Source organism: Trachurus japonicus, chromosome 17 (genome assembly GCF_045865225.1).
Source record: "Trachurus japonicus isolate A0001 chromosome 17, Traja_1.0".
In the NCBI taxonomy this organism is placed as follows: Eukaryota; Metazoa; Chordata; class Actinopteri; order Carangiformes; family Carangidae; genus Trachurus; species Trachurus japonicus.
In genome coordinates this window covers 16,180,008-16,191,605 of record NC_140923.1, presented here as the reverse complement: position 1 = coordinate 16,191,605, position 11,598 = coordinate 16,180,008, and the positions used below count along the sequence as shown (strand labels likewise).

The window sequence follows — 11,598 nt, the reverse complement described above, 5'->3', positions numbered from 1 at the left end:
CCGGACACAGCGGGGAACGTAGGACCCTTTTGGGGAAAAGTGGGGAACATAGGACCTGGGGAACATAGGGATGATCCCGATCAGTCACGTGCTCTCCTCATCCAATAAGGCGGGTTATTTAAACCCCCCAGCTTACCTTCTCATCCCTGGCCATGCTGCTGCTGCTGCTGCTGCTGCTATTTTTCTGCTGTACTGCTCCTGCTGCCCATGAGGTTTTGCAAACCCACCACCTCCCCAGCATCCACCTGTGGGCTCTGTCTCTATGATTCCCTGAGGGGGGTCTGCATATTCCCTGTAATGTCTGGCAAGGCAGATCATTCAGGGAACAGTAACTGAGACAGAGCCTGATGCCAAACCTGCTGCAGCCATGCTCAAGGATACCTATGCTGTGCTTCAGCTTGCTATGCCTACGCTCAATAACTTATATGTTCTCATTTCAGAGTTTTCTGACTGAACTGGTTCTAGATTACCACCAGTCAGCATACTCTGCCTCCCATTTCCTGTCTCTCTCTCTCTCAACTCTCCTGTCCATTAAAGGCAAAAAAACCTGAAAATAACGTGCAAGTTTGAATAGTCAAAAGACACCGACTGTTCCACAGTTACATCACAGAGGAGAAGTCGCAGGGGAACAAATAACATGCCTTCTTTGTGTTGTTTCTCAGGGTCTATGTATCATTATTGTGTAAAGAAGAAACATTTCTTTAGTTCAACATTGATTATCAACACTGATTATCTGCGAGGCCGTTACCAAGAATGACTAGCATCTTGCAGTCATGACTTGCTGATATTAATGCAGCACGACTGGCATCCTGTTGTTGCTTCACCTTTGTCCACTGTGGGTCGAGTGTGTGTATAAATACAGGCCTGATGTTGGCTTCAGTACATCAGCCATGGACCGAACTGTGCTGCTGTTGGTGTTGTGTCTGCAGGCTTTCCTGCTCCTCACAGTCCCCACACCTGTTGATGCAGCGCGGCAGATAAACACTGGACCGTCTGTTGAACTGGTAAGAAGATCCACAGTCTGAGTGGAGACTTTCATATTGTTTTAAGAGTGTGGTGTGGGGTGTGGAGATGCAGTCATTTCTAGACTTTCTGTGTAAAATAATGTTTTTTTGTTTTTTTGTTTTTTTAGATCCGTGTGAAGAGACATTATTGGAGCCAATGTTGCAGATATTGCCCAAGACCAGGACAATTTGATGTTTTTGGGCATCATTGGTAAACTTTTCCTTCTTTCTTGCAAACATAGCAAATCAACAGATTTACAACATCTTACAAATAATGGTTAAATCATCTGATAACTCATCTTTAATCATCATTATTTTATGATTCTTTTCATGGTGAAGACAGAAGATCAGGTCTGATGCTCCACACCATACACCATGTTTCCAGAGACTGGAGGACCAGAGCGCTTCATCTCACTGCTGTTAATCTGCACTTGCAACAAAAGAAGAAGAAAAAAACTGCAAAATGCTTCATATAGTTTCTAATCTTCAGTGTGATTTTCAATTACCAGAATTGTTAAATTGTTGAGGCAATCTAAAGGTTTAAAAAGTACCTTGGTGCCCCGAACACACCACTGTTCACTTTCTCATTAAAACCCAAGAAGTCACGAGGAGTGGGGGAGGAGTTTAGTTGTTAAATATAATTTGTTGTACTTATGTGAATTTGAGAATGTCTATAGAAGTGTATGTTCAATACATTAATTCATATATCATATTGGACTTAAAAGTGATACTTATTTGATTCAAAGTATATGGATTTCTCCTGTTCTATTGCTTATTGTCTCTGTCACTTTGTTTGTTTTGTTGGGCACAAAATAAATTGGTTGGAACAAACAAACATCCACAAATGTCCATTAGTACTGCTTGTGTATATATATAGCATATAGCATTGTCTATACATGTCACCATCATCATCATCATCATCAGACATTTCATCCGGGTTGATGTTTCCCAGATATTTCATGTTAAAATAAACAGGTACTATTGCCCTGACAGATATTATAGGCGTTTATTATCGCTAATTGAAATAACAAACAAAACAAGCCAGTAGATGAGTTGAGGGGTGATAATAGCGGTCCAAAAAAATCCCCCAAAAGTTTGAATCAAGCCGGTTGTTTCACTGTTTAATGACTGGAGAAATAAAACATAACCGTTAGAATTTCATTCTGAAACGTTGGATTGGGGTATTTTGTGTTTCTACAGGATTAGGTAGCATGTCTGTGTGTGCATGAAAAACTCACCTTTCATTTTCCAGTAGGCCTAGTACTGAATTCAGCCGCTAAATTAGTTCTCCCTCCTCGATGTCGTCGGCTCTGCTCATAAATGATGCGAAGCCTGCAAAGCTAGTTCAGGCAGATGACTAAAGCTGATCGTATACCTATGTTCCGCTTTAAAAAAAAAAAAAAAAAAAAAGGTCCTATGTTCCCCGCTGTTGCCAGTCGATGGACTGTCTCTACTTCTCTGGACTCTCTTTATCTATTTGGCCTGTCTAGCCTCTACCTGGTCTTTTTACTAAACTTTTTTTTTTTTTTTTTTAAGTATATTTTTTGGCCTTTATTTGATAGCCAGAGAGAGGGGGAATGACATGCAGGAAAGGTCTGCCCGGTGCGGGACTCGAACCGGGGACGTCTGCGTTGAGGACTGTAGCTTCTACATGGGGCGGCCACTTTAACCACTGCGCCACGCACCGCCCCCTTTTTACTAAACTTAACCAACTCCTTTCTTCATTGCCTAAAGTTGAATTGTCCCATTGGTTAGGTTTAGCCTAAACCCCACCAATGGGACAATTCCAGGTATGGGTACAAAAATTGGATGTTTCCCAATCCCTGGGTCCTTTTGGGGAAAATGTTCCCCGGTCCGGGCACAGCGGCGAACGTAGGACCCTTTTGGGGAAAAGTGGCCCACTTTTCCCCAAAAGGGTCCTACGTTCCCCCTATTGAGCGTAGGCATGGCAAGCTGAACTTCAGCTGAACTTCAGCTTGCCATGCCTACGCTCAATAAATTATTTGTTCTCATTTCAGAGTTGTCTGACTGAACTGGTTTTTGATTACCAACCAGTCAGCACCAACTGTTTACTCTTTTAAAATCGGTCTATCATACCATTTACAATAACGCGCAACTTTGAACAGTGAAAAGACACCGACTGTTCCACAGTTACATCACAGAGGAGAAGTCGCAGGGGAACAAATAACATGCCTGCTTTGTGTTGTTTATGTGAATCTATGGATCATTATTGTGTAAAGAAGAAACATTTCTTTAGTTCAACATTGATTATCAACACTGATTATCTGCGAGGCCGTTACCAAGAATGACTAGCATCTTGCAGTCATGACTTGCTGATATTAATGCAGCACGACTGGCATCCTGTTGTTGCTTCACCTTTGTCCACTGTTGGTCGAGTGTGTGTATAAATTCGGGCCTGATGTTGGCTTCAGTACATCAGCCATGGACCGAACTGTGCTGCTGTTGGTGTTGTGTCTGCAGGCTTTCCTGCTCCTCACAGTCCCCACACCTGTTGATGCAGCGCGGCAGATAAACACTGGACCATCTGTTGAACTGGTAAGAAGATCCACTGTCTGTGTGGAGCCTTTCATATTGTTTTAAGGGTGTGGTGTGGGGTGTGGAGATGCAGTAATTTCTAGACTTTCTGTGAAAAATAATGTTTTTTTTGTTTGTTTTTTTAGATCCGTGTGAAGAGACATTATTGGAACCAATGTTGCAGATATTGCCCAAGACCAGGACAATTTGATGTTTTTGGGCATCATTGGTAAACTTTTCCTTCTTTCTTGCAAACATAGCAAATCAACAGATTTACAACATCTTACAAATAATGGTTAACTCATCTTTAATCATCATTATTTTATGATTCTTTTCATGGTGAAGACGGAAGATCAGGTCTGATGCTCCACACCATACACCATGTTTCCAGAGACTGGAGGACCAGAGCGCTTCATCTCACTGCTGTTAATCTGCACTTGCAACAAAAGAAGAAGAAAAAAACTGCAAAATGCTTCATATAGTTTCTAATCTTCAGTGTGATTTTCAATTACCAGAATTGTTAAATTGTTGAGGCAATCTAAAGGTTTAAAAAGTACCTTGGTATGAGGGGCCGTCAGGGACATAATTCAGAATTACCACTCACACACACATGTAAAACAAAACACATTCACACACAATAGTAAAAACTTAACACACTTACAAGTGAAATGCTTCCACACACACAACTGAAACGCTTTCACACACACAACTGAAATGCTGTGCTCTCATACACACAACTGAAACGCTCTCATACACACAACTGAAACGCTTCCACACACACAACTGAAACGCTTTCACACACACAACTGAAATGTTGTGCTCTCACACACACAACTGAAATGCTTTTATACACACAACTGAAATGTTGTGTTCTCACACACACACAACTGAAATCCTTTCACACACACAACTGAAATGCTTTTATACACACAACTGAAATGTTGTGTTCTCACACACACAACTGAAATGCTTTTATACACACAACTGAAATGTTGTGCTCTCATACATACAACTGAAATGCTTCCACACACACAACTGAAACGCTTTCACACACACAACTGAAATGTTGTGCTCTCATACACACAACTGAAATGCTTCCACACACACAACTGAAATGCTTCCACACACACAACTGAAATGCTTCCACACACACAACTGAAACGCTTTCACACACACAACTGAAATGTTGTGCTCTCATACACACAACTGAAATGCTTCCACACACACAACTGAAACGCTTTCACACACACAACTGAAATGTTGTGCTCTCATACACACAACTGAAATGCTTCCACACACACACACACACAACTGAAACGCTTTCACACACACAACTGAAATGTTGTGCTCTCACACACACAACTGAAATGTTGTGCTCTCATACACACAACTGAAATGTTGTGCTCTCATACACACAACTGAAACACTTTCACACACACAACTGAAATGTTGTGCTCTCACACACACAACTGAAATGTTGTGCTCTCATACACACAACTGAAATGCTTCCACACACACAACTGAAACGCTTTCACACACACAACTGAAATGTTGTGCTCTCATACACACAACTGAAATGCTTCCACACACACAACTGAAAACGCTTTCACACACACAACTGAAATGCTCTCAAGATTTCAGTGTAACAGGAAGGCGTTTCAGTGTAACAGGAAGGCGTTTCACTGTAACAGGAAGGCAGCTAAAAAGAGGAAGTGTGGGCTATTTTTCTTCTTTGGAGCATTCTGAGGAGGCACATGCGGCCTACATGTAGCCTACCACGTTTACATGATGTTTTTTAATTCGGAATTAATTATTCTGAATGAAATAGTTCGGAATTAAAATATTCTCCTTCGAGTTTACATGGAAATAATAATTCCGAATTGGGGTTTACATGGAAAACACATTAAATCGCCTTTATTTAATTCTGCTTAACGTCTGGGGGTACACGTGTTTATTTTACGTCTACCGGAAGAAAACAAACTCCATTCTCAGTGTGTGAAGTGAACAGCTGCAGCCGCGAGCCGCTCCGCTGCTCCTAAACTTAACAACAACTTAGAAGCAGAAAGTTTCTCCACTGCCAGGATCGCCAAAGCTCACTGATCGCCAAAGCTCACTGATAGCCTTCCCCGCCTGGCCGCCCCCAGCGGCGGCGGCGGCCAGGCTCACACACCCTCACTGCCAGGATCGCCTGCCCCGGGTGTGTGAGCCTGGCCGCCGCCGCTGCTCTCGGCGGGGATCCTGGCAGTGAGCTTCGCCTTCCCCGCCGGAGCAGCAGCAGCGGCGGCAGCCGGGCACCGGGGTCTGTGAAGCGGGTTTATGAAGCCTGGTTGTCCCGACATGACTCACTCACTGCGGCTGTAACGTTGTGTTGTAGCCGCCGCCACTGCTGCTGCTCCGGCGGGGAAGGCGAAGCTCACTGCCAGGATCCCCGCCGGAGCATGGCGGCGGCCAGGCTCACACACCGGGGAAGGCGATCCTGGCAGTTAAGAGGAGAAACTTTCTGCTTCTAAGTTGTTGTTAAGTTTAGGAGCAGCGGAGCGGCTCACGGCTGCAGAGTTTGTTTTCTTCCGGTAGACGTAAACAGGGTGCGACTTGCCGGGGGGGATGGGGGGGATGGTGGGGATTCCCCCCATCCCCCCCCCCCCCCTCTGTTTTCGATGTCCCCCCCTCTGGTCATTTATTATTATCCCCGGTGGGGAAACGTGTTGTCCCCCCCTCTGGTCAGACAGAGCCTACTTTAGATCAAGTCTACATCATTTGAACCGTGAGCCTTCTCATCCCCCCTACAGTAGCGCACAGCGTCTCCCAGACCGTAACCCAGGCTACTGTCAATTCTGGAAAAAAAAAAAAGGCGAGAGATGCCGGTTGCACTGGGTCGGGTCTGTCTCCAGGTTTGAGCAAATAAAAGCCGGTCTCAAGCCGGGTCGGTTCTCTATATATGCTTAATGTTTGGGTGCAACAAAGTCACTGTTAACAAAATCAACATAATCTGTCCCTTCAAAATAAAGTTAGCGACGTGTCTGTTTGGAGCAGCTGCTGACAGATGGGCAGCTGACAGTGACAGTTTCCTCATCACTAAACCTGGGCCACCATCCGATCCTTCCTTGGGACAAAGTCTCTTGGACATATATTGTTCTGTGTTTTTCCTCTCTTTAACCGTCTCATTTCAGTTTTTGTCGGTTGGCAAGCTGGTGCACCCGCTGTTTCTCTCCGCGCTCGCTCACTCACTCACTCACTCTCGATGCGCATATAAATGTTATAAAACAAAATAAAAAGGAAAAAAAACACAGATGCGCAAATTGAAATGACCTATAGGCTACTGTAGTCTATTCAATGACCAGCTGATCACCATGCTTGTTACGTCTCTATGAACACAACTACAGGCTTTCTTTTATTTAGGCCTATTTATTTTTGCCGTGGTCCGACCGCATCGGGTCCAGGGTCAACACGGTCGGACCTGGTCGGGTCTCTGCTCATTTGCTCAAACTCGGAGCCAGACCCGGTCCACTAGGAGACCAGAGTCTGTTTGAGAACGGTAGTTGTCAGGTGCGGAGGTGGGGGGGGGGGGGGGTGAATATAGTAAAGTATAACCCCACCCCCCGCAAATTATCCCCCCTCTGTTTTTTTCACAAATCGCACCCTGGACGTAAATACATAAACACGTGTACCCTCTGTCCAATCAGAACGCTTCCCGACCCCCAGACGTTAAGCAGAATTAAATAAAGGCGATTTAATGTGTTTTCCATGTAAACCCCAATTCAGAACTAAAGCCGCAAGCGGCTATGACGCTCCACGCCACTCGGCGTCGCGCTCCCACGCCCCCGGTCCCCGCCACCCCCGGGGCGCTCTTCGAAACCCCACGCACCACCGGACGTGGGCAGCTAGTTAAGGGTCGTTCCCTCATCAAACACGTGAAGCTTCGAGCAAATCGGACAATGTACGATGGAGTTATGGCAAGTTTACGGTTCGTCCACCAGGGGGCAGTAACGGGATGTGTGCCGTTGCGTTCAGGGTCGTTACCTCATCACACATGTGAAGTTTCGAGCAAATCGGACAATGTCGATGTAAAATATGGCATTTCCTGTGTCCACAAGGGGGCGACTTGAGCGAGCTTGCGTATGATCAAATGGAGGTCACGTACATAAATTCTGAAGCAGTTCGGACGAAGTACGTGGGAGATAGAGCAGCTCGTGTATGCATGGCGAGGCCTCAGAAATGGCGGCAGCCACAGTGGCCACGCCCTTTGACCGACGGACCTGCAGAGCACAAGCTGTAATCAGGGCGGTCTGAGGATGATGTGTAGCGAATATGAAGCCGATCGGGCGAAACCCCCAGGAGGAGTTCGTTTTCGATGGACCGCAATTCCTGTCGCCCGCCACACGGGGGCCATTAGCCGTAGCCTCAAAGCGTTCGTAATGTAGCTTCACCGACTTGTTTTGCATGTATGAGAAGTGGAACGAAGTTGCTGGGGTGAACTATGTAGTATTAATTCATGTTAGCATAATTAATGTCGACGTCCTGTTACCACCGGGGGGCGCTATGAGTAAGGTCGGAAGTTAATAGGTCAGATTGTTCAGGAAGGAGTCATCATCATGTCTAGCAAGTTTGAAGCGGCTATGATCAAGTATGTCGGCGTGAGAGCCGTTGAACTGAAATGGCGCCGAACACGAAAGTCGCCAAAATGTGTGGCATCATAGCAGCCACGCCCTTTGACCTATAGACACGCAGAGCACAAGATAAGATCAGCATGGCTTCTACATGGTCCATAGCCAATTTGAAGTCAATCGGATGAAATCTCTAGGAGGAGTTCGTTCAAATAGGAAAAAACTACAAATCAAGATGGCGGACTTCCGGTTGGGTTTAGGGCATGGCTCCAAGAGGATTTCTTGTGTGTCTCCCCATGTTCTATAACCCCACCAAATTTCATGCATGTAGGTGAAACACAGAAGTGGGGCTCGCCGTTTCCAACTTTCTAGGGGGCGCTATTTAGCCATTTTGGCACGTCCATTTTTAACGACTTTATCAGACAAAACTTTTTGCGTATCTCATGTGCGTGCCAAAAATCGTCCGTTTTTGAGCATGTTCAGGGGTCCGTATTTCTCGTTGATTATTTTGGATTTCGAATTTCAATAGGGTCCTCCCTGTGACGTTGTCACTGGCTCGGGTCCTAATTATTATTTCCATGTAAACTCGAAGGAGAATATTTTAATTCCGAACTATTTCATTCAGAATAATTAATTCCGAATTAAAAAACATCATGTAAACGTGGTAGGCTACATGTAGGCCGCATGTGCCTCCTCAGAATGCTCCAAAGAAGAAAAATAGCCCACACTTCCTCTTTTTAGCTGCCTTCCTGTTACAGTGAAACGCCTTCCTGTTACACTGAAACGCCTTCCTGTTACAGTGAAACGCCTTCCTGTTACACTGAAACGCCTTCCTGTTACACTGAAATCTTGAGAGCATTTCAGTTGTGTGTGTGAAAGCGTTTCAGTTGTGTGTGTGAGAGCACAACATTTCAGTTGTGTGTATGAGAGCACAACATTTCAGTTGTGTGTATGAGAGCACAACATTTCAGTTGTGTGTGTGGAAGCATTTCAGTTGTGTGTATGAGAGCACAACATTTCAGTTGTGTGTATGAGAGCACAACATTTCAGTTGTGTGTATGAGAGCACAACATTTCAGTTGTGTGTGTGGAAGCATTTCAGTTGTGTGTATGAGAGCACAACATTTCAGTTGTGTGTATGAGAGCACAACATTTCAGTTGTGTGTGTGAAAGCATTTCAGTTGTGTGTGTGAGAACACAACATTTCAGTTGTGTGTGTGAAAGCGTTTCAGTTGTGTGTGTGAAAGCGTTTCAGTTGTGTGTGTGGAAGCATTTCAGTTGTATGTATGAGAGCACAACATTTCAGTTGTGTGTATAAAAGCATTTCAGTTGTGTGTGAGAACACAACATTTCAGTTGTGTGTGTGTGAAAGCGTTTCAGTTGTGTGTGTGAAAGCGTTTCAGTTGTGTGTGTGGAAGCATTTCAGTTGTATGTATGAGAGCACAACATTTCAGTTGTGTGTATAAAAGCATTTCAGTTGTGTGTGTGAGAACACAACATTTCAATTGTGTGTGTGAAAGCGTTTCAGTTGTGTGTGTGGAAGCATTTCAGTTGTGTGTGTGAGAGCACAACATTTCAGTTGTGTGTGTGGAAGCATTTCAGTTGTGTGTGTGAGAGCACAACATTTCAGTTGTGTGTGTGAAAGCGTTTCAGTTGTGTGTGTGTGAAAGCGTTTCAGTTGTGTGTGTGGAAGCATTTCAGTTGTGTGTATGAGAGCACAACATTTCAGTTGTGTGTGTGAAAGTGTCTCAGTTGTGTTTATGAAAGCATTTCACTTGTAAGTGTGTGAAGTTTTTACTATTGTGTGTGAATGTGTTTTGTTTTACATGTGTGTGTGAGTGGTAATTCTGAATTATGTCCCTGACGGCCCCTCATACCTTGGTGCCCCGAACACACCACTGTTCACTTTCTCATTAAAACCCAAGAGCAGAAGTCATGAGGAGCGGATGATAATAAGTACATTTGTATCACAGTAATGTTCATGGTACAGGGTTTATTCCATGATAAGAGATGATTTAGTTGTTAAATATAATTTGTTGTACTTATGTGAATTTGACAATGTGTATCGTGTATGTTCGATACATTAATTCATATTGGACTTAAAAGTGATACTTATTTGATTCAAAGTATATGGATTTCTCCTGTTCTATTGCTTATTGTCTTGTTTTACAATGAATCCAAAAGCTGCATAATGTGAACACAAGATGGAGTGACAGCACTTTGTTTTCTGTTTTGGGCACAAAATAAATTGGTTGAAACAAACAAACAAACAAACATCCTCAAGTTTCCATTACTAAAATTTGACAAATTGTGAATATGTCTTGTGACTTTTCCTTTGGTCACAGACTCAACAGAGGTTTAAATAGACTGTGAGAGATTGTTGTATAAAAGCAATAACACACTACAGGTTGAGTTTTAGCCCCCCCCCCCCCCAAAAAAAAAAAACAAAAAAAATCATGCAATCACTCATGCAAAGAAGAACTGCTACAGAGATTAGTAGTTATAGATTGCACACAACAGACATTAATTAGGCAAGTGTGTGTGAACAAGACAAGATGGTTGTTTGATATGGGCTACCTTTACTTCTTTATGTTTTTGTTCTGTTAGAAATACAAAAGTAATCACATGGAAACAATTCACTAAAACAATCACATTACTTTTGACCTTATTGACATGAAAAATTAGGAAAACATTCAAAAAACCGAAATGGTTGATGTAAACAACAAACCAGTTACACACACACACACACACACACACACACACACACAGGTAAAATGTCTTTTAAATTTCCTGCTCACTGTCACTCTGTAGTGCACTGTATCCTCAAAAATCCACATTTTACCAAAAATATACACACTCCCTAAATAAAATCTATAGTTTTGGCAGTAATGAGACGAGAGCCACAAAAAAAGATTGTAGAGTATAATAAGCGAAGGAAACACATTCCTCCATGACATGTTTTTAACAGATATCATCAGTCGGTCGGTTGCTAAGAATGACTTGCATCTTGCAGACATGCAGCACCGCTGACATCCTGTTGTTGCTTCACCTTTGACCACTTTGACTATCGACTATGTTTATAAACACGGACCTGATGTTGACTTCAGTTCATCAGCCATGGACCGAACTGTGCTGCTGCTCGTGTTGTGTCTGCAGACTTTCCTGCTCCTCACAGTCTCCACGTCTGCTGATGAAGCAGTTCTGAAGGTTTATAACAATTAGCAACAGTCTATACTTATTAGAAGATTCACAGTCTGTGCTAAGCTTTTTTACAATCCTTGACTCACTTGGCATTTTCTTTTAGAGAACACGAAAACAGTTCAGTCTCTGTAGTTGGCGTAGAGGTGCGTGTGGACCAATGGGAACAGTAAGAACACATTTTCTTGACTTTTGAGAATTTTTCATTTACAGTAAAATAAAAATTGAAAATGCGGCAGTGGTGTGTGACTGTGATAG

The 11,598-nt window shown here is 43.5% G+C and overlaps 3 long non-coding RNA genes across 3 annotated transcripts; 2 read left to right on the top strand and 1 right to left on the bottom strand.

The window, feature by feature from the left end:
- The first annotated feature begins 728 nt into the window (after nucleotides 1-728).
- LOC146970387 (uncharacterized) lies at nucleotides 729-1,610 on the top strand. Its single transcript, XR_015038138.1, has 3 exons — nucleotides 729-1,004; nucleotides 1,133-1,215; nucleotides 1,344-1,610. It is a non-coding gene; the product is annotated as an uncharacterized LOC146970387 (long non-coding RNA).
- Nucleotides 1,611-3,426: 1,816 nt separating this feature from the next.
- On the top strand, nucleotides 3,427-4,005 carry LOC146970386 (uncharacterized). The gene is made up of 3 exons (XR_015038139.1): nucleotides 3,427-3,560; nucleotides 3,686-3,768; nucleotides 3,885-4,005. It is a non-coding gene; the product is annotated as an uncharacterized LOC146970386 (long non-coding RNA).
- A 47-nt stretch (nucleotides 4,006-4,052) lies between these two features.
- LOC146970385 (uncharacterized) lies at nucleotides 4,053-10,349 on the bottom strand. The gene is made up of 2 exons (XR_015038135.1): nucleotides 10,020-10,349; nucleotides 4,053-4,096 (listed from the first exon to the last, which is right to left on the bottom strand). It is a non-coding gene; the product is annotated as an uncharacterized LOC146970385 (long non-coding RNA).
- Between the last annotated feature and the right edge of the window lie 1,249 nt (nucleotides 10,350-11,598).